Source organism: Rhipicephalus microplus, chromosome 7 (genome assembly GCF_043290135.1).
Source record: "Rhipicephalus microplus isolate Deutch F79 chromosome 7, USDA_Rmic, whole genome shotgun sequence".
Taxonomy (NCBI): domain Eukaryota; kingdom Metazoa; phylum Arthropoda; class Arachnida; order Ixodida; family Ixodidae; genus Rhipicephalus; species Rhipicephalus microplus.
The window spans coordinates 146338841-146354853 of NC_134706.1; the positions used below are offsets into that span (position 1 = coordinate 146338841).

At 49.4% G+C, this 16013-nt stretch overlaps 1 protein-coding gene across 3 annotated transcripts in view; it reads right to left on the reverse strand.

Annotated features, from left to right (window-relative positions):
• Positions 1-16013, reverse strand: part of LOC119185478 (uncharacterized) — a 228456-nt gene that overhangs the window by 184077 nt on the left and 28366 nt on the right. Inside the window, exon 2 of one of the 3 annotated variants that reach the window (XM_075868324.1) lies at positions 3274-3567. The exons of the other annotated variants lie outside the window; for them this stretch is intronic. The gene's annotated coding sequence lies outside the window, so the exon portion shown is untranslated. The remainder of the gene's footprint in view (positions 1-3273; positions 3568-16013) is intronic. 3 annotated transcript variants of the gene reach the window in all.

A 16013-nucleotide genomic window follows, 5' to 3' on the forward strand; every position in this document is an offset into this window, starting at 1 on the left:
ACCCTCTCCACCACGTGCAACACTCAACCGCACGTCGAGTAGAAACACTATTGTCCTCGAGGACATACAGCGGCGCCACCTACGTGATAATGTCACAAAAAAGAAAAAAAATGCGTTGTTTGCTAGAAACTCCGCATTTTTGCGCTTTTGCTGTAGACACCACTGTTATTCCCTTTATATCGAAGCCCATTGCTTAAACAAGTGATTACGGGCAAGCAAACTACGAATCGGTGCCCCGATTGCATTGTCGTAACTAATTTGCATCGTAAAATCGGGACTAAGAACCTGTGCAGTCATTAAGAACGATGCATGTGGTGTCGCAAGAGCAAAGTTTCCGTGATACACAACTGCTGCCCCAATTGTGACGTCAAAACAATCGCAGCGCCAGCCTCCCTGGTAGAGGCCCTTGCGCGTCTTCGGCAGCCATACAGACGCTGCCTGTCATTGCAAATGGCCAGCAGGCTGCGTTTGTTTGGCTGCTGAAGAAGCGTAACTAATCTGTCTACCCTTTCGGCTCGTTTCTCTGCAATGAACTTACACAATACCACACCCACCTCCCGTATATTTGCGTTTCAAAGAAGCGTTTACTCGAGTAAACGCTACACCGAGTTATATTTCAACAAATTTTTAAATGCGAAGCACATCTCAGCGAACTTTGGAAACATTGAGCGTATCTATCTATCTATCTATCTATCTATCTATCTATCTATCTATATATCTATCTATCTATCTATCTATCTATCTATCTATCTATCTATCTATCTATCTATCTATCTATCCAGCCGCCACTGACTTTTAGCTCTCCTGGCCGTTATATGAATGGTAACGATACCAAACTTGTTATGGTATAACACGACTGTATGGAGAACATATTTGACTAGTCATAACTTGAAAATCATGACATGTATGGCATGAACGTCATGATTGACATTTCATGGTCCTGCAGCTTTTTGAGTGGTTTGTTCACAAAGCATGTTGCAAAACAAACTGGTATGGTATGACATCATTGCATGGCGAACACAAGCGACAGACCCTAACATAAAAGTCATGACATGCGCGTCATGTAAAAACATGAGACACATGCCACGCTCATGATGTGCTGGCGGCCGTTTGGCTAGCTTGAATTATACCATATTTGGTATTATGGGATGTGAATAGATGACCAAGGTGTGACACTGGGGCAAACATGATAAACATAAGATGCGTGTCACGTAACAACTTGACTACATGTCACACTCATGATGCGCTCACGGCCGTTTTGCTAGCTTCACATGTACCTAACTTGGTATTACGCGAAGTGAATGGACGCATAGGTAAATGACACATCCAAGCATGATAATCATGAGATGCGTGTCATGTAAAATGAGTGCATGCCACGCTCATGATGCACTGGCGGTTGTTCGCTGGCTTCACCTATACCATATTTGATTTTACGGAAAGTGAATGGATGGCCAAGGTATGACACTGGGGCAAACAGGATAAACATAATATGCGTATCACGTAACAACATGACTTCATGCCACACTCTTGTTGCGCTCATGGCCGTTTCGCTGGCTTCACATGTGCCGAATATGGTATTACATGACGCCAATGGATTACGGATCTAAGTGACTGGTACAAACATGATAATCATGAGATGCGTGTCATGTGAGAACATGAATACAAGCCACAATCAAGGCACCAATACATTTCGACATGACGTGATGCAGTGTTCGACGGCGTTGCCATGACCGGCGCCGGTCCTACCGTATAGTCTCAGCTGCGCGCCGCGCTGCGTTGCTTTGACACATGCGCATTTCAGCGCGTCCAGCATCCCTTCGTCACGAAAAGTGGGAAACGCAGTGTTGTCTGGGTAACTCATCAGCGCGAAATGCAAGCATGTCACATTTCGCGCTGGTTGCCGCTTGGCCGCGCCGACGAACGCTGGTAGCGCCTGGCGTAGGAGTTGACAGGAGAGAGTTGGGGACGGCTTTAAGGGCCGGCCCCTTACCAAATCTAGGAGGAGTCCCTAGTCCGGGACCCCTGTGGCTTCTGCTGCAGCACGCGCTCGGGCCACTAGGGCACGCTGGTCCTCTAGGGTCGAGCAATCGAGCAGGGCAGCCTCCCAGCTCTCTCGGGTAGGGAGGGAAGGGGAAGGAAGTGGCGGGACCGCTGGATTTGAGGGACATGCCCAAACCATATGGAAAGTATCCGTGAACGGATGGTCACAGTGCGGGCCTTCCCCAGAGAATGCCGGATTGAAATGTTTGAGTATCGCCGGGCAAAATACTGTATTGGTATAGAGACGGAGGAGCCAGCGCTCGTCCTTCTTGGGCAGGCCCGATGCTGGGGGTGGGAAGCGGAGCCTGTTCGATTTGTACATAGCGGTGATTTCTGTGAAAGAGCTAGCCGGATTGGGTTCTGGAACATCAGGCGATGGAGCGTGAGGCGGGTCCCGGTAATTAAGCGCGCGGGCCGAGGCATCTGTAGCCTCGTTTCCAACTAGCCCCGTATGAGCAGGAGTCCAGATGACGGTGCGTGGTTTTGGGCGATCTAGATAATAGCATCGCTTAAAAATTTTGGCCGCGCGATCATTGATGCAACCCCGTGTGAGATTTTGGCACGCCCTCCGCGAATCGGTAATAATTATCCGAGATGCGGGGTCCGCTGCGGCGAGGGCTATGGCGACCTCCTCCGCGTGTGTGATATCCGGTGCTCGAAAGGTGAGTCCTTGAATAGGTACGTTTTGGTGAACCACAGCGGCCGTGTACCACCCAACGTGGTGGGGGCCGGATTCGTCCGTGTAGAAGACTCCCGGGCTTGAGCCAAATCGTTGCTGTAGGGCTGTAGCCCTCGCTGTACGCCGCCCATCGTGAGTCCCATTTGTCATGTTTTGGGGCAGAGGCGGAATGATCAGTGCACTTACTACCTACCTACCTGGCGTAGGAGTAAAGAGTGCTCGCGTTTTGCTAACGTAGCATCGCTGAACCCAGCGTACGCGCGTCAACGCTACATAGGAGTATATTGGGCCCTTTATGATGCTCTCGCGGCTGTTTTGCTAGCTTCACATGTACCTAATTTGGTGTTACGTGACGTCAATGAATGACGAGTTATATGACTGGTACAAACATGATAATCTTGACAAGCGTGTTATGTAAGAACATGACACGCTTGTCACGTTCTTTGCTTCACATATACTAGATTTGGTATCACTTGACGTGAATAGATGACGAAGGTAAACGACACATGAAAACATCATAATGATTACACGGAAGTGGTGTACGGCATCATTACCTTCAGCTCATAACGTTGTGGTGATTTTAAAGTGACATATGAACATTTCTCATTCGTCCTTTGCATATCATCGATTCCCACTGTACGTAGAATCTGCCAAATTTTTTCAGCACCAGCGTCGACACCTGTTTCAAGCGGGTCTACGCCGTGCGCACCAGTCCTCCTTCGTATCCTAGATTCTTTTCGGGTATATGGTCAATAACTTTTTAGGGGCGAAGCTCCTTATAGGGGCACACTTTCGTCCCTCGTAGTCGTAGTAGATGTCGTAGTGTATAACCAGTCTTACATTTTGACCTCTGAGGTTATGCCGGTGAGAGATTTTTCCTGTGCGTTGGTGAACAATAAAAATTCGTGGCGTGCGCATTAACTAAAGGCCGTATTCTCCTGTCTCTCATTCCCCCTTAGCAGCCATTGGCATGTACATTGAGCACTGTCTGACAAGAAGGGGTAGCTACGTTATACTCACCGGGCGCAACTTTATTAGTTTTAGAAAGGTTTATCGAGCGTTGGGTTGCGCTGCCATAAATACAGTGAACTAGTATACAACAAGAACTCGAGGTGCTTAAAGAGACACGAAGCGCAAGCCGCAAAAAAGTGTGCGTGTGCCTCTTCTCGTTAAGTCCTTGGAATGTCCGCTTGATGGAGGTGCTTTTATAAAAGGAATAAAGGATGAAAATTTGCGAGTTGGTGGTACTCGGAGTGTGGAATAGATGGACGAATGGACACACAGACAGATACATAGACGGACTCACGGATGGCTGCACCGATAGACGGACGCATGGACGGGCGCAGGCGCGGATGCATGGACGAACGCAGGGACAGACGCACAGGTGGAGGAGCGGACGCACGAACACACGCACGCACGGGCGGGCGAATGGACGCATGGACGGTCACACAGACGGATGCATGGACAAACGGAAACAAGAACGAATGGACAGATGGATGCTTTGTCCCACTCTCCATCAGTCACTGCGTGGATATGCTGCCATTTTTTAATATGGCATTCGCTTAAGGTTTGTGCATCGCATATTCGACAAAGGCTCGATCTCCACATCTTTCCAAAGCTTGTATATATATCAAACACGCCCTAAAGAAATGTTGTCGCGATCGAATAACATGTCGGTAGCCGCAACAGGGTTAATTTTATATTACAATCAACAACGAAACTACAAAAATATAAGGTGGAACTACTAGCGCGGTCGTGTTTCTATTTGTTACTACCAAGTTTCTGAGCTCTCTCTCGCTGCTTTCGCACGGTGACATGAGCAGATGCTTTACGTTGACTCTTAGGTTTTTTTTCATAAAGTGCACGGACTGACGACTGGGCCTTATATATTTTTTTTCCTCGGTAACGTACAGCGCACTGCGGCTGCGATGTACGCTACAGAGTACAGCCGGCTTGGCGAATCATGAATGCAGTGTGGAAAAAATATACCATCATAATGACTTAGTACCACGTACAAATAGACAAGTTCGCGTTCTTGCATACGAGCCAGGGAAATGCTAGCTAGTGGGATCGCTGGCTGTCAGTGTACGGGAGCATTTGCTGAAAGCGTGTCATTTCGATGCACATCGGACTTGTGCGGGTAATGCACACAAGAAAAAAATGCTTCCTGACACTAAACTTTGCGGCCGAGATAGCCAGCAGGGTTGATTCCTGTGAACATTTGTATACAGTTTGCAAAATATAAACAGCATATTTTCACTATCATTCACAGGTACAGGGGGTCTATTAAACTACCGAATAGCTAGCGCTGAGACGATGCGTCAATCGTGGCTGGCTCTCGAGTCGAGAAGAGGCACGCAATCTTCTTTCTCTTCTCCAGATAATAGAGCCGCTCTTGCAGTCGACCCACTACGTGTGGGTGGCATTATCTTCCCTTTCGAAAACAAAAAAAGTCCCAAAAGAGGAAAAGAAAAGTACATAGCATCACCCCGTTGTTACGACATGGGCACGTGAAAAAAAAAGACATAGGAAATTCGGATCAAGTAAAACTAGAAATTAACGAGCGTGCCAGTATAGGAAAAATTAGTGAACGAGAAGCAAGTGCACAAAATGAATATATCACAAAGGACAGTGTACGGCAAAGAAAAAGTTACGAACAACGCCTAATAAATGGTTTCATGCGCAACACATGAACGACGTCCGGCCTCGGTCGTGTCCTGCTCCATGTCTGCGATGTTGAGTCCGGAACCACTTCGTAGTTCACGTCACTGACGCGGCGTAACACTTTATATGGGCCAAAGTACCCGCTCATTAACGTTTCACTGACGCCACGGCGGCAGACGGGCGTCCACACCCAAACTTGGTCTTCGGGGTTAGAAAACAATTCTCTGTGGCGGATGTTATAGCGCCGTGCGCCTGCCTGCTGTTTCTGGCCGATGTGTAGTCGCGCGAGCTGTCGGGCTTCCTCAGCACGCTCTGCGACTTTGTCAGCGTCAGTTGCCAACTCGTCTTCGTCTTGACACGGTAGCATAGAGTCCAGCATGGTCTGCACTTCGCGGTCGTAGAGAAGCCGAAATGGCGTATATCGCGTGGTCTCTTGCACGGCGATATTATACGCGAAGGTCACGTAAGGTAAGATCCCGTCCCATGTTTTGTGCTGTACGTCGATGTACATGGACATCATGTCTGCGATGGTCTTATTCAGTCGCTCGGTAAGTCCGTTGGTTTGTGGGTGGCACGCAGATGTCTTTCGGTGTCTGCTGTTGCTCAGTTTGAAAACTTCGTCCATAGGCTGCGCCGTGTATGCCGTCCCTCTGTTCGTTATTATACTGGAAGGAGCACCGTGTAGTAACACGATGTGGCGCATGAAAAATTGTGCTACCTCAGAAGCCGTGGCTCGTGGGATCGCCTGTGTCTCAGCGTAGCGCGTCAAATATTCGGTCGCGACGATCACCCATTTGTTGCTGTCCGCAGACAGGGGAAACGGCGCGAGAATGTCCATGCCAACTTGGTCGAATGGCGTGCAAGGTGCTTCAATGGGCTGAAGCAAACCAGCTGGCCTATCAGATGGTTGCTTTCGGCGCTGAAATTCCCGGCAGCTTTAGACGTACTTCTTGGCGCTTGCGGAAAGTCCTGGGCAATATTACCTCTCGCTCACTCTGGCAAGTGTGCGTGAGTAGCCCAGATGACCGGATGTGGGTTCGTCATGGCAAGCGAAGAGGACGTCGTCTCGCATGTTTCGAGGAACAACCAGGAGTAGGGCACAGTTGTTCGAACGAGCGTTCTTCTTGTACAGCACACCAACTCGGAGGCAGAACGATGGCAACGAGCGGAATAAATTACGTGGTATGATTGTGCCCTGGCCCTCTAAATGATCGATGATTGGACGAATCTCTGCATCATCCCGCTGCCGTGTGCTCAAGTCTGATGAGCTAATGGCGCCCAGGAAGCCTTCGTCTTCCTCTGCTTCCTGACTGACAACATGAAGGGGTGCGCGTGACAGTGTGTCAGCGTCTTCATGCTTACGGCTGGACTTATGGACGATGGTGACAAATTATTCCTGCAGCCGCAAGCTCCACCATGCCAGCCGTCCTGAAGGGTCGCGCAGGCTTTCCAACCAACAGAGGGCGTGGTGGTCCGTCACTATCTTAAAGGGACGACCATAAAGGTACGGGCCAAACTTGGCGATTGCCCAGACGACTGCGAGGCACTCTTTCTCCGTAGCGGAATAATTCGCCTCGGCACGGGATAGAGAGCATCTAGCATAGGCTATCACTCTTTCAATGTCCTCTTGACGCTGAACGAGCACTGCACCAAGCCCAACGTTACTAGAGTCAGTATGGATCTCCGTGTCAGCATCATCGTCGAAATGAGCGAGAATGGGCATTGATTGCATGCGCTGTCTCAGTTCATCAAAAGCTGCTTGTTGCTCGTTTTCCCAGAAAAACGGCGTGTATTCCCTTGTGAGACGAGTCAGAGGTTCTGCTATCTGTGAAATGCCATGAATGAACCAGCGATAATAGGCGCACAAACCAAGGAAGCGCCGGACGGCTTTCTTATCGACAGGAGCTGGTAATTCGGCAACAGCGGCAAGCTTGTCTGGATCGGCCCGTACTCCTTCGGTGCTAACTACATGTTAAAAAAATTCTAGTTCTTCATAGCCGAAGTGGCACTTCTGTGGCTTTAATGTGAGGTCCGCCAATCGGATAGCCTCCAGCACGCTGCGCAAGCGGTGATGGTGCTGCTTAAACGTGGCAGAGAAGACCACCACATCATCAAGGTAGACAAGACAAGTCTGCCACTTGAGCCCTGTGAGGACAGTGTTCATCATTCGCTGGAAAGTTGCCGGCGCTGAACACAAGCCGAAAGGGAGTACTCGAAATTGGCACAGGCCATCTGGAGTCACGAAGGCTGTCTTCTTGCGGTCTCGCTGATCTACCTCGATTTGACAGTACCCGCTTTTGAGATCAAGAGAAGTGAAATAATGGGCATGACGAAGTCTATCCAGCGATTCGTCAATACGCGGCAGTGGGTACGCATCCTTTTTCGTCACGTTGTTAAGCTTTCGGTAATCGACGCAGAAGCGTAGCGACCCGTCCTTTTTGACAAGCACGACTGGAGATGACCACGGGTTGTTGGATGGTTCGATAACGCCAACGTCAAGCATCTCGTGAACTTGCGTACCTATCGCTTCACGTTCTTTAGCCGACACGCGGAAGGGGTGCTGGTGTATTGGGCGTGCGTCCTCGTACTTGATGATCCTGTGTTGAGTGATGAACGTTTGGTGGATCATTGAGCAACTTGCGAAGCAAGACCTGTACTCGAACAAGAGCGCTTGCAGCGCAGTTTGGTTATCGGTGGAGAGATCAGGATTGATGTCAATGTTGCTCATTGGCGTGTCTTCGTTATTCGCTATTTTTGACGCGAGACAGTTAGTTACGCTTGCTACTTAATGGGCAAACGCTATCGCAGTGCCACGGAAAAGGTGTCGATGCTCGTTGCTAAAGTTGGTAACGAGTAATTCAGATCGGCCTTCACGAACGTGTATTACACTTCTCGCTACACAGATGCCTTGCTGCAGGAGGTGTTCTAAATTTGTCTCGGCCACCACATCGCCATCGCTCAAACCACAGCATGTTACGTCGACTACAACACTTGCTCGGGGAGGAAGCGTCACGCTCTGTTCAGAAATACGGAGTACGTCGACACGCCTTCCATCATCCTGCAAGTTGATTCCTCCCTGGGCTGAGAACGTGACGCGGCGCTCTTGCAGATCGATGATAGCTCCATTTTCCTGTAGAAAGTCAACTCCCAGAATGACGTAACGGGGGCATTCACGTATAACGAGGCAGCTTCTTACAAATGTATACACTTGAACCTGTACTCTAAATTTGCAGGCGCCCAGTGGTGTGACGACATGGCCACCAGCTGTCCGAATCTGCGAGTTATGCCACGGCGTGATTACTTTCTTCAGCTGCGTTCAGCAGTTCCGCGCTCAGTAAGGAATAGTCTGCGCCGGTGTCCACTAACGCATTAACTACACAACTATTAATTGTCACTGCTATGTCGAGTGAAAGCCGGCTATCCTTTGCAGCAGCAGGTGATGGCGGACCAGTTTCTGTACGGTTCTGCGTCAATAGGAAGTCTTCAGCGCTTCGATGTTCAGCGACCCCGCCCCCAGAAGTCGCTTCGGCTAGTTTTCCCGGCGGGGGCTGGGAGATTGTGCGGTAGAATACCACTGAGGGCGTTGATGAAAATCGCCTCGGTGATGTCGAGCGCGACTGGCGCCTGGCCGATGGTGGTGCATGCTGCTGGGAGAGGTAGTTTTCGATGTCGCGTGGTCTCTGGCCGTAACGGGGTGGTGGCGAGTACGCAGAGAAACCGCTAAGCCCAAGACGGCGATATGGGCATTGGCGGTACAAGTGATCAGCTTCTCTGCAGTGAAAGCATAGAGGCCGGTGAGCGGGTGTGCGCCAGACACCAGATCCGAGGAGACGAGTGCGATCATCGGTGTACTGGACCAGTTGCACCGAACGATGGGCAACGGAAGCAACACTTGCAAAGGGCAGGGGCAGTGGCGTGTACGTGCCTTCGTAGTATGGTATGTGCTGCGCAGACTGGAGTGAAACTGCAGGGACAGGATGAACGAACAATGGCGGCGATTCAAGGCTTCCGCGTAGGTTGTCCCACGGCGGTATTCAGCAGGAGCTGACGCAGCTGTAACAGGGGTCAAGGGGTCCCGGAGAGCCTGGTGCAGCTCATTCTTGATCACAGTTGCAATAGAGCTAACCATAGGAGGAGCTGTTACACCAGTCTTTCGCAACTCCTCGCGTACGATATTACGGATGAGTTCACGTAAGGAATCATTGCTGGTCCCAGCGGCGGTGAAAATGTCAGCAGTGGACATGCCACTGACTTGCCTGTCGTATTCGTTTGATCGCTGCTACAGCATTTTAGGGGCGAAGCTCCTTAGGGCGTGGGCTGTGCGTCCCCTGTATGTAGCCACCTCTCGTTCAGTTCTTGCAGTGTTCACTAGATGGCGGTACTTGTAGCTGACGGCATTAAGTATTACGCTAGCCAGCACCCGATCTAAAGGGTACTGCCATATCCATCCATCCATCCATCCACCCATCCGTTCATCCGTCCGTCCGTCCGTCCATCCGTCCAAAAGATGCAAGATGTTATAAACTAGACGGCGGTACGTGTAGTTGATTATGAAAGATGCGAGGTGTTATAAAATAGGAATGATGCCACATATGGCGCGTGTCATCGTTCGATATAGTGCGGCGACGTACGCTAGGGGGAGCGTTGCAATAAAATCGAGTGGGCAAAATGTACGGGGGACTCATGGTTTACCAGGTTTACCTCCGGAGCTTCGCCCACTCATCATCATTCACTTCGTGGATATGGCGGCACTTTTTTTTCCATTGTCACGGCTTCGGTCTAGAACTTCGCGACCGCCTTCGTAGGGCTTCACACGAGGCTGGCGAAAAGCTGGTCCTTGACACAGCGCATCAACTGACGCAACTTCTTTTCCTCCGTCATTCTTGAATCTGCCCGACGGAAGAGGCGCGTCATTTCTTCGACGTACGCGGTCACACTTTCGTTTGGCGACTGGACGCGGGCAAGAATAGCTTGTTCAGCTATTTCTTGGCGGTCGGCGCTGGCATATGTCTGCAGAAGTCTACGAAAGAATTTGGGCCACGTCATCAGCTGCTCCTCTCGATTTTGATACCAAGTGCGTGCCCCGTCTTTGAGATAGAAGTAGACACGACCCAGTTTCGCCGCGTCGTCCCACTGTTTCAAAGCGGCTACGCGCTCGAAGCCCACTAAGCAGTGCTCAACATCCTCGCGCTCCGTACCTTGGAACGTCGCCGGTGCCCGCGGGCTTTCCAACGTATAGCGGTTCGACGACGTGCTTCCCGTGCTGGTTGGCATGGTTTGTACCGAAGTGCTGTTAATTTTTGTTGACGTGGTGGGAGCAGTATCGTCGACTTCCGGAGGCAATTCCCTGATTCGGTGGCTGGTCCGATGCACGGGATTATTGACTGGCACTGGACTTGTATTACGGCTCCCTGGCGGGGTCTGTAGCATCCGTGAGACTACCCAGCACATTCACCAATTTGTCACGATGATTCCCAGGTACTGGGGGTTCATTAAACCACCGAATAGCTAGTGCTGGCACAATGCGTGAGCCATGGCTGGCTCTCGAGTCGAGAAGAGGCACGCGATCTACTTTCTCTTCTTCAGATGGTAGAGCCGCTCTTGCTGTCGACCCACTACGTGTGGGTGGCAATATATATTTTGGAAATAGTTTAAATATTTTGAAGTCTGCATGAGAGCTTGACTCCATCGGGTCATTGAGGCCCGCGAAGGGGACCCTTTGTAGACCCCTCACTTCCTCCACGTCACCACGCTTCAGTCATTTAAACTAGTTATGATGACGTCATAGCCATTATTTTTTGCCGCGTGTGTTTCCGCAGCCTGTGCATCTCAGCGGCTGGTCGCAAGTGCATGGCCAAGGCGCAAGCTTTGAAAGTATTGTGCTGACGACACTGCAGTCCCGTTTTGTATTTGAAAGTAATTCGTGTTGCGGACAGTACAAAAGTGAGCCACAGATCTGTGTACTTCCATGGTCGGGAGCTGCACCCATTAAGGGGCAATTGTTGCACCGGGCGCCTTCAAGATTTTGGAGCTCTCTAAAACAGAAACAGAAACAGTTCAATAATGAGTGGCCTGTAAATAATTATCTGTTGCTTCCTCCAGTAAACGATGTGTCGTGTTTTGACTAACTGGCCCCAAGCAACACACTGCAGCAGAAAAACGCGAGGCCATACTTTTTGTGTTAGGGCCGCTTTACAAAGACATTGTAGCGTACTTTTTTTCTTCTTCTGGCGCGACAAAATTGGGGCTTGAAATAGCAGACAGTAGTCTTCAGAAAAGAAACAAGAGGTTGTTGGAAATCTGCAAATTGCATTTGATATCTGAAACCATATTCTGATTATAAAATATGATGAGACCTTTCCTCCACAATCAAAATTTTTATCCCGAAAATTCTTAGAGAACAGGCTAGCAGATTTTCTGCAGCATACACAGACACGTAACATAATAGCCACAGACGCTCCCGTCGATGAGAGAAGGGCAGGTGTAGGGATAGTCTCCAAATGACTTGGCTGGTCATTTGCCGTGAGGCTGCCCGATTTCACTCCTGTTTTGGAGGCAAAGCTAATGGCAGTCATCATGGCACTGCGAAAACTTTCGAGGAATGAGAACAGAACAATATTAATTACTGATTCGCTCTTGGAATGCACAGCCCTTAAAGCTACTTATACTTGTCGTGCCATCACTGCGTTACGATCTTCAGTTCCGTTTCAGCAGAAGTACCTGTAATTCGTATGGGTACCAGGTCACTGTGGGTTAACAATAAATAAAATGGCTGACGCATTAGCCCGCTCATCACAAGATCTTCCAATAATTCAGGTTCTCCCGATGGTAGATTACTTCACCGCAATCAGGTTTAGAAGATCAGTCACCCGCACGAATAGGGGGGTAGCAATAACCACGCGGGCGGAATATAATCACCTAAAATACCCATGAAAATTTCAGTGGAGCCTATCTCGAAAATCAGAAGTGATGATCACTAGATTTCGATGTCGTGTATCCCCATTAAACTTCTACTGGTACAAAGCTGGTCTGATAGGGCCGGCGTTGGTAGAGGTAGTACTACCTCAACGCTCCCGAGATTGTGGCTTGCCTATCCTTCCTTATGGATCATTCAAATAAAGAACAGGTTCCGCATTCATAGCATCACATCAGAAGTTCGGAAGCATGAGCTTCTCATTGAAGCGTTGCCGCCACAGGCACTGGCCGAAATACGCGACATCCTCTTGGGCCGGCCTGGTGAACCTCTTTATACGACAGTCAACCAGACTGTTCTTCACCGACTCTTTCCTCCTAAGCATCGGTGCATTCAGCAACTCCTGTGCAACGAAGAGCTGGAAGAGCGCTGTCGTGCACAGTTCTTACGTCACCCACAACACCTGCTTGAGGACCAGCCGGCCTGCTCGGAAACAACCATACTACGTGAGTTGTTTCTACAGTGTCTTCCACCTACCATGCGAATGTCTGTTGTCCCAGCTCAGTATAAGACCCTGTCGTAGCTGGCAGAAACGGCTGACAACATAATGGAAGTTGCTCCGACAGTCATAAACGCCACCCGCACCTTTTCGATTTCCGAAGTAGATTTTCTTCACGAAACGATAAAATGTCTCACAGCTGAAAGCGCCAACTTGCGTCTGCAATTTCTCAGCATTTGGAACTTAAATGATCAGCCTCCTCCACACCGACTAGCCATCACGTCGCCTGCTCAGCAATAGCCACTCCACCAGCCCGAGCACCACTTTTCATCGCTGACGACATGCTTTTATCTCCGGCGTTTTCGTGCCGTGGCTCCAAATGTGCGCCATCCTGCTCTTGGCACATGGGAAACAATCAGGCCTATTGTCAATAACAGTGGGGGGCGACCAAGGCTAATTAGGAAGCCACCTTCTTCACATCGCCAACAGAACCACAGGTTTTCGCTTGCTGGTGGACACAGGAGCAGAAGTCAGCATAATGCCAGCTTCCAAAGCTGACCGGTGTTTCCACGAAAAACCAAATCCTTTACTAGCGATCAATTTTTCTGTCATTGCAAATTACGAAACAAGTCTCTGACCTTTGATCTAGGTCTCAAGAACAAACTACAGGGGTTATTTTGAATAGTAGACGTACGCTACGCAATTTTAGGCGCCAATTTTCTAAGGAATTATCATCTGCACGTGAATATAAACCGCTGTTGTCTGGTGGATAGCTATATCGGTTTATCCGCCAATGGTTTTCTGCCACGTGCTACGGCGCCTAACCCCACTTTAATAAAACCACCTACGTCACCATATACAGCTCTGCTCAACGAGTGTCCGTAGATTACTGCGCAGTCTCCAATGAATAAGACCCCCAAGCACACTGTGACCCACTGCATCGTTACCACAGGCCCACCTGTCCACTGCCGCCCTCACCAAATTGTCCCTGATAAACTTCGACCTGCTCGCAATGAATCCGAGCATATGTTACAGCTGCAGATCATCCATCCGTTATGAAGCTTGTGGTCGTCGGCGCTACACATGGTTCCCAAGAAGAACAATGACTGGTGGCCCTGTGGTAATTATCGGGCTCTCAATGCATTCACCGTTGCAAATCGATGCCGTTACCCAATATTCAGGAGTCCACTGCTTTTTTAGCCGGCACAACTGTATACTCAAAGATTGATCTCGTGAAAGCTTAACATCAGATTCCTGATGAGTCTTCCGAAATTCCCAAAACTTCAATAATTACCCTATTTGGGCTTTATGAACATTTGCAAGTGTCTTTCTGTCTTTCTATTTGAGAAACACAGCTCAGACATTTCAACGTTTTATAGACAAATCACAAGCGGCTTGCCGTTTTCTTTCGCCTATATAGACGATCTTCTAGTTGCTAGCAAGAACACTGAAACACACAAGGCACATATCCGTGAGCTTTTCACTCTACTACGTGATTACGACCTGGCCATCAATGTCGAAAAGTGTCAGTTTAGAGTTTTGGAGATAGCGTTCTTCCAACGCCAGATCACTAAAGATGGCATCACTGCTCTACCTGACAGAATTTAAGCCATCATCGACTATCCACCGCTCACGTTCACACATAGTTTCCGACATTTTCTCGGACTCAATTTTTATCACCGCGTCATCCTTATATGTTCTCCACCACTGCAGCCTTTGGAAGCACTACTCTCGACTTCTAAAGTCGTTTCAGCCATACTTTCCTGGGACACGGTCGCGGATCAAGTTTTTGCTGCAGCAAAGACCAAACTCGCCCGGCCCACCTTCCTGCACCACCCTTCACCAACTTCTCCCACTAGTCCATGGTGGACGCTTCTTCAGAAGCAGTTGAGCTACTCTTCATCAAATGATCATTGGTGCAGGGGCTCCTATTCCCTTCTTTTCCCGCAATTTACGCGATACTGAGCACCGATACAGTACTTTCGGGCGGGAGCTCCTCGCGGCCTACCTTGCGGTGAAGCATTTCACGTATTTCTTTGAGGGGCGACAATTTGCCATTTTTACTGTCTACGAGCCACTTTTCCGGCTTCACGTTCCTGCAGCGCCACGCACACAGCACGAGAGCTTCGACACCTTGCTTTCATTGCGAAATTCACAACAGACACATGTTATGTAAAAGGCAGCTTTAATAGTGCAGCGGATGCTCTCATTCGTATTACCATCAATGCCACGAACGAGCATTTCATTGTCTTCGCTCGAAGATGCACGAAGAATAGACGATAAGCTTCCACGATTCCGATTCTATACCTCTCTCCGACTGAAATAAGTTAACTTTCCCAACGACGACGTCACTCTGTGGTGCGACGTTTCAAAAAACTGCACTCGTATCTATGTTTTTTCACAACTTCATGATGCTGTTTTGACACCCTCCACAATATCTGACATCCAGGCGCAAGAGCTACGCAACAGCCGGTTACGGAACGCCATGTCTGGCCGCGCATACGCGCTAACAGTGTTGACTGAGTTTCCACTTGCACAGCGTGTCATCGTACGAAGGTACTACGGCACACCCAGGCTCCTTGGCAAAAATTTTCTCTCCCTGATGCACGTTTCGACGCTATTCATTTGGAAATTGTCGCGCCTTTATCTCTATGACGGGGATATACGTACTTGCTTACGTGTATTGACAGGTACACTAGGTGGCCTGAAGCAGCTCTAATGCCTGACATCACGGCAGAAACCGTTGCTCGTACCTTTCTTGCTATCTGGATTAGCTGTTTCAGCGTACCATCAACGGTCTCTAGTGCTGGAAGCAGACAGTTTGAGTCAGCGCTTTTCCCCTGTGTCACATCTCTACTGAGTTTTGCGCGGATTCGCACAACAGTATATAATCGAGCCCCAAGTGGCATTGTTTAGAGACTCCATCGTCATCTAAAAGCAGCAATCGCCTCACAGCCTCACTCCGAAGATTGGGTACCACACCCCCCACCGTGCTTTTTGGCCTTCGTTCAACAATTCGGTCAGAACTTGCCTGCTCTGTAGCTGAGATGGTTTTTGGGTACACACTCCGTTTGTCTCGGGACCTCGCCAGCAGCGTTACTACGCACGGTGTTCTGGATCCATCTTTCGTCCAGCGTCTGCGGATCTTCACGCAATGCTTGCGTGAATCACCCACTTCAGCGCACACTAAGAACGATGGTTTTATTTTTCTGATGGCA